The sequence below is a fragment of the Callospermophilus lateralis genome, chromosome 2 (genome assembly GCF_048772815.1).
Source record: "Callospermophilus lateralis isolate mCalLat2 chromosome 2, mCalLat2.hap1, whole genome shotgun sequence".
NCBI classification, from domain to species: Eukaryota; Metazoa; Chordata; class Mammalia; order Rodentia; family Sciuridae; genus Callospermophilus; species Callospermophilus lateralis.
Genome location: NC_135306.1, coordinates 104175179 through 104181613, shown reverse-complemented (window position 1 = coordinate 104181613; position 6435 = coordinate 104175179). Strand labels below are relative to the sequence as shown.

The window sequence follows — 6435 nt, the reverse complement described above, 5'->3', positions numbered from 1 at the left end:
GTTTTAGTTTTATAGGGTAACATAAAGGTGACTTTGCATTGAGGTGTTTCTGTCACATAGAAGGTCGGCTGATGACAACACAAGCACAGTTTTATGCCTTTTAAATGAGAGAAAAGCAACTTAACCAAGGTTAAATTCTCATGCTACCTTTGAAAGTAGAAGTGTCGCTTTGCTGTATCTGTGGACGTAGTACAAGAGAGAGGAGCAGGAAAGAGCACGATGTTATTTGGAGGTGAACATACTTTTCTCCTTAATGCAAAGTTTTTGAAGACTTCAAAGCTTGGAGGTGTCAGAAAGAATACAACAATGACCTGCCACGTAGAAGAGGCACTGAAGTGAAAAAGAAAAACCTTGTCTCCAAAAATATGAGAACTTCTTCTAGAAAGATACACAAAAGAAAAAAAAATGTTGATACTGTTATTGTTACCAAAATCTCAGTTGTTGTCACTGATGCTAATCCAATATCAAGGACACAGTTTTGGAAAAATGTGAAAAAAAGGTTTTATTGCTTTATTGGCAAAGGAAAAATGCCAGGATCTCCTGTGATTCTGCTCACTGGGGGAATGGAGGATATTTATAATTTATTTTCTATTCTACTTTGTTATGTGACAGTTCATATTACACATAGCGAGCACAATTTTTCATATCTCTGGTTATATACAAAGTATATTCACACCATTCGTGTCTTCATACAGGTACTTAGGATAATGATGTCCATCTCATTCCACCATCTTTTCTACTCCCATGCCCCCTTCCTTCCCTTGCCACCATCTAGAGTTCCTCTAATCCTCCCAAGACCCTTCCAACCCCACTATGAATCAGCCTCCTCATATCAGAGAAAACATTTGGCATTTGTTTTTTGGGGATTGGCTAACTTCACTTGGCATTACATACTCCAGTTCCATCCATTTACCAGAACAGGATTTTTAAAAAGATGATTAAGAGATTACATTTCAGGTGTGCCCTGACATGTTTGCTTTAAAATAAGCCTCAGGGGCAGAGCAAAAAAGCCTTCATTTAAGCCACTATTACATTTCCCCACTGTCAATTTCTGCCTTCCATTTCTATGTAAAACTGGGTGGCAATATTTCCAAGCTGCTTTCTGTTGACAGGGGTAAAGTTGGGGGGAAGTGACCCCCAATCCTTGTTTTCTATCTTGAGAGGCATAGACAATTAAGGTTATTTAGCATCTGGGCAGTTCAGAGGTCCATGGTAGCCCTTTGTTCCTTACTAGAAAAGGCATACATAGGTCAGGTATCATGCTAGGATCACAATAAACAAGACAGCAAAACTTTATTTTTTGGTAAAGAATTAGCACAAAAAACAATGTTTTAGCCAGTCTCTGAAAATCATGAAGTCAGTAACTCATTAAAGCTTAGGATGGTACTGACATGATTGATTTGTGAGTGGAGGCTATTTAAGACTTTAGAATATTAACACAGTTGTTAGAAACACACAAAGCATTTAGTTTTTATAATAGCACAGGTGTCCCCTTGAGCTGTAGTTAAGATATGTAATGTCATCTGTAATGTCATTTCTGTAAAATAGCTTTTTTTTAAAAATTAGCGTTGTCTCTATGTTTAGTAGAGGAATCCCTTTAAATGTCATTTATAGATCTCTTGGCAAAATTAGTTATACCTTTTGTATGTCAGTCACATTGTTTCTCTTAGACCAACCTGAGGGAGTATTTTGTACAGTTCAGGGAAAGAAGGCAGAAGTTCTCTGAAAGAAGGAGCTTCAGCAGCTGCTAGGAGAGTCCCTGAGTCACTCCTTTTGCTTGTGCAAAAACTCTTCTGATTTAGCTGAAGGGAAATTCACCCAATTTCCTAATTCTCCAGCAGTAACCTTTCAAAAAACTTACCAGATACCTTGAATCCTCAGCATGGAAGGGGGTGGGAATGTCCAATATGCCAGACCTTCCCAAGAAAATTGGAGCAGGGGTTACACTAGGTCCCATCTAGGTTGCCAATTTGTTACCAAAAGTTTGGTCCTTGTCCCTGATGCTAATTCAACAATGAGGACATGGTTTGAGAAAAAGGTAAAAAAAAGTTTTATAGATTTACTAGCAAAGGAAAAACACAGGCTCCTGACCTAGAGGCTGAGATTCTGCCCATCCATGGAAACAGAGAGTTTTAAAAGAAGTAATTCATAGGTTACATTCTAGGTGTGTCCTGAAAAGGGGTTGAATTCACTTGCTAATTTGGGAGTGGGAGAAAAGGGAAAAACCTTGTCCATTTAAAAATAAGCATCTGACAAAACAGCAAAGACTATATTCAAAGCATAAAGTGGACATGGTTAAACTACCTCCAAGCAAATATGTGGGAGCTGAACATCTAATAGATGCCACCAAGAGAGACTTAATAAGGAGGAAAATTGCCTCCCGGAAAATAATTCAAGTTTTCTTTTGCTGTTTGAAAAGATAAAAATATGAGAAAGGGGAAAGAAGCAAATAACTTCTTGGAAGTCTTCTTACTTGATCCCTGCTCCCCCACCCTAAAAAAAATTATTTTTATTATTATTTTGAGTGAATAATGGTCTTTGGTTAGAAATTATATTTGTCATTAGTAAAAAACATAATTTTTAAATTTAACTTTTCCATTGGAAGAAATATTATATGCACAAGTAAATAACAAAAAGATCATTTCCAACTTTGAGATTCTATAATGAAGTTTGGAAAAATTATTTCTTTGGATTAAGGGAAAATGAGTATAGAATTATGAAGAAAATAGAGGCACTAACATCATCCCTAAACTGAGGAGCAAGGATTATTGCTTAATTTATGTAAAAATATTCCTAGTATTATTCATAAGGTATATCATTGTCAATCTTTCCAACTATAGTTCTATCTCCTTGTGAGTTGGAACAATGGTCACTCATCACATGCTTCTATATTTCCTAATAGTGTTCTACAAACTTAGTAAGAATTAGGCATTATACTTTGGGTATTACAAATTGTTATGTTTGGTTATTTATTTTAGAGCTCAAACTTTCAAAAATGTTTGCCAATAAACTTAGTTAAAAAGAACAGGTATACAAAATATTGAGAATATAAAAGGATATTGACCAAATATATTTATTCCCAGAATTAAGATTTTAAAAAAAAAAAAACTTGCCTAAAATGAGGCATATTCAACCCTAAGGAGTGTTTTAAAGGTTTATAAATGTGTTTAGATGTGAATCAGGTTATTTTGCACAGATGGATTATGGCACATCTCAAAGAGGTGCTGTTCTTTACGTATTTGATCCTGGGTAATCCAGTATTATCCTTGGCACCTGTCTTCCAAGAAATCAAACACTAACATTAATATCATGACTTGTAAATATATATTGCTACTCTGGACTGCTTCCTTATCAAACTCCAGAAATTGTAAATTTTTACTAAAACAAAATACTAAGTTTTACAGGGAAGTTTTTTTTTAAGGAATTTATTTAGGGCAAGTTTCACATCCTTATTCCTCAAGCTATTGGTTACAGGGTTCAGCATGGGCACAATAATAGCATAAAACACAGAGGACACATTCCATTGGTTCATGGAGCTAACTGACATTGGCTGCAGGTACATGAATGCAACAAAACCAAAGAAGAGAGCAACAACTGAAATGTGGGAACTGCATGTGCTGGAGGCTTTGGCTCTGCCCTCAGTGGAGCCAATGCGCAGGATGCTGGCTATAATGAAGACGTAAGAGCTAAGGATGATCAGGGTTGGGACAAGGACATTAAACACACTAAAGCACAGAATTAGTAATTCGTTCACAAAAGTACTGGAGCAGGAGAGCTCTAATAGTAGAAGTACATCACAAAAATAGTGGTTGATTATATCAGCATTACAGAAAAGCACTCTTAGCATGTAGACTGTGTGAACTGTGGCACCAATCAAGCCCATGCTATTCACTTCAACTACCAACCAGAAACAGACTTGAGAAGACATAGTAACATTGTAAAGCAAAGGGGTATAGTTGGCAACATAGCGGTCATATGCCATTGCAGCCAACATGTGGCATTCTGATATAACAAAAACTAGGAAGAAATAGAGATGAGTCATGCATTCAGGGTAGGAAACGATGTTTTTCTGCACCACAAAGTTTACCACCATTTTGGAGATAATGATAGTAGATTGGCAGAGGTCAATGAAAGACAGACTGCTGAGGAAATAGTACATAGGTGTATGCGGGTGAGAGCTGAGCCCATCAGCATGATCATGCCCAGGTTCCTACCACAGTGAACATGTAGATTCCTATGAAGAAGAGGAAGAGGGGCAGCTGGAGCTCTGGTTTGTTTGTTAATCCAGCCAGGATAAATTCTGTCACTGTGGTGGAATGGTTTCTTTGTGTCATTTTTTTTTTTTTGAACCCTATTGGAGGAAGAAAAATCAAATTTGATATAAGTAATTATTATCTCACTGAAGTGTGAGTCATAATTCAAGCATTTTCAGCCAGATTTCTACTTTTTTGGCCACTGTTCATCTGTGTTTGCAGCCAAAAACCTTGAGATCCCCCCAATATGGGACATGTCAATAAATAGCAGCATTTTCCTAATCTGTATTATTTGGCAAAAGAGTGGTTACTAGTAACTAGTTCCTGATAATCCAAAGAACTGTTCTGATAACTATGGTTGACTGTTTTGAGAACTTGTCATGCCTTATTTCTAATAATTTCAAATGCTCTGTAGAGCAAATATTTTGCCGATGTTAAAATAACAACAATACAAAAATCATACAGCCAATATTACAAAAGGAAAGGAGTTTGAAAAACTTTTCCCGAAGGTAATAAACATGTCAAGATGTCCACACCCAGCACTTTTGTTCAACAGTATACAACAAGATCCAGCTAGTGCAATTAGGCAAGAAAACAAAATTAAAAGGCATACAGATTTGAAAGCAAGGTGTAAAACCATCTTTATTTTTAAATGGCACAAGCTTGTCTTTGGAAAATACTAAGGACTCATTAGGAAACAATTATGAGGATGAATTTTAAAGTTCATGAATATGGAGAATTCAAGATCAATAGAAAAATTGAATTGTATTTCTCTACAGTTGCAATGAACAATCAAAATAAATTGCATTTGAAATGACTTAAAAAAGAATAAAATATTTTGTGATAAGTTAAAGAAAATAAATGCAAGGCAATTTGCCTAAAATTACAAAACATTGTTATAGGGAATAAAAGCCCTACTTAAATGAAAATACATATCATATTCCTGAATCAACAATACTCAATTTTGTCAAAATGGCAGTACTTCCCAAATTGATGCATAAGCTTAGTGTAATCTCTATTAAAATCCTGGCTATGTTGTAGTAGTTAATTTCAAACTGATTGTAAAATTCCTACAATAATTCAAGGGTCATAAAATATCAAAGCAAACTGATAAAAGGAGAACAAACTTGGAGTTCTCACATTTCCTACTTGAGAAGTTACTACAATGTAACTATAATCAATATAGTATGGTATTGCCATAAGTTCAGATGCACAGTTCAATAAAATAGAATTGGAAATACAAAAATAAACTCACACCTATGAAGTATTAAGTTATTATAAAGTTTTATTGACAATTCCATGAGAAAAAAAACTTTTTTTTCAACAAATGATACTAGGTCCATTAAACTGGGACATGTAAAGCAATTAATCTGGATTGCTTTTTCATACAGTTTACAAAAAGCAATTAGAAATGTGCCATAGAACTAAATGTAAGATCTATTACTCTAAGAATATTAGGGAAAGAAACACAAAACAAAATCCTTATGACCTTGGATTTGATGGTAAGAGCTTTAGATAAGATCCCCAAACCAGAGGCTAACACAGAAAAAAAAATAGTAAGTTGAACATAATAAGAATGAGGGAAAAATAACTTTTCTACACGGTTGGTAGAAATATGAATTTCAGTATGAAAATCAGCATGGAGGTTCCTCAAAAGGCTAGAAATTTCAACATCATATGATCCAGCTATAGCACTCTCTGGTATTTATCCAAAAAAAGTAAGGTCAATATACTATAGAGTTGGATGTATACCAATGTTTATAGCAGCACAATTAATAATAAATAATAAAACAAAAAGAAAAAGAAAAAAGAAAAGAAAAAAAAGAAGAAGAGAAGAAGTTACAGACATAAGGCAGGCATGTCTTCAATCCAAACATTTTCTTCTATGACTTTTATCAGAGATAAGAATCAACTAGAACAAATGTGAAAAAATGAATATAACTAAGGAGGACTGAAATCAATATGGTGAAGAGAATTCCCAAGTAGAAAGCAGTGGTGGAAAATTATACAATTGTAATGATTCAAGTTGATAGTATTGGGCTGTGAATGTGAACTAATCTTAAAACAAATTTGACAAGGAACAGCCAAATATTTGTTGTGGGCATTCAGCATAAGGACACAAATGCTATAGAATTCCTCATCTTCAGAATGATACCATCTTGAAGGGAACGGGAGGCCAACA

The 6435-nt window shown here is 34.9% G+C and overlaps 1 pseudogene; it reads right to left on the bottom strand.

Annotated features, from left to right (window-relative positions):
• Positions 1-3391: 3391 nt before the first annotated feature.
• LOC143387118 (olfactory receptor 8G50-like) lies at positions 3392-4334 on the bottom strand (annotated as a pseudogene).
• Between the last annotated feature and the right edge of the window lie 2101 nt (positions 4335-6435).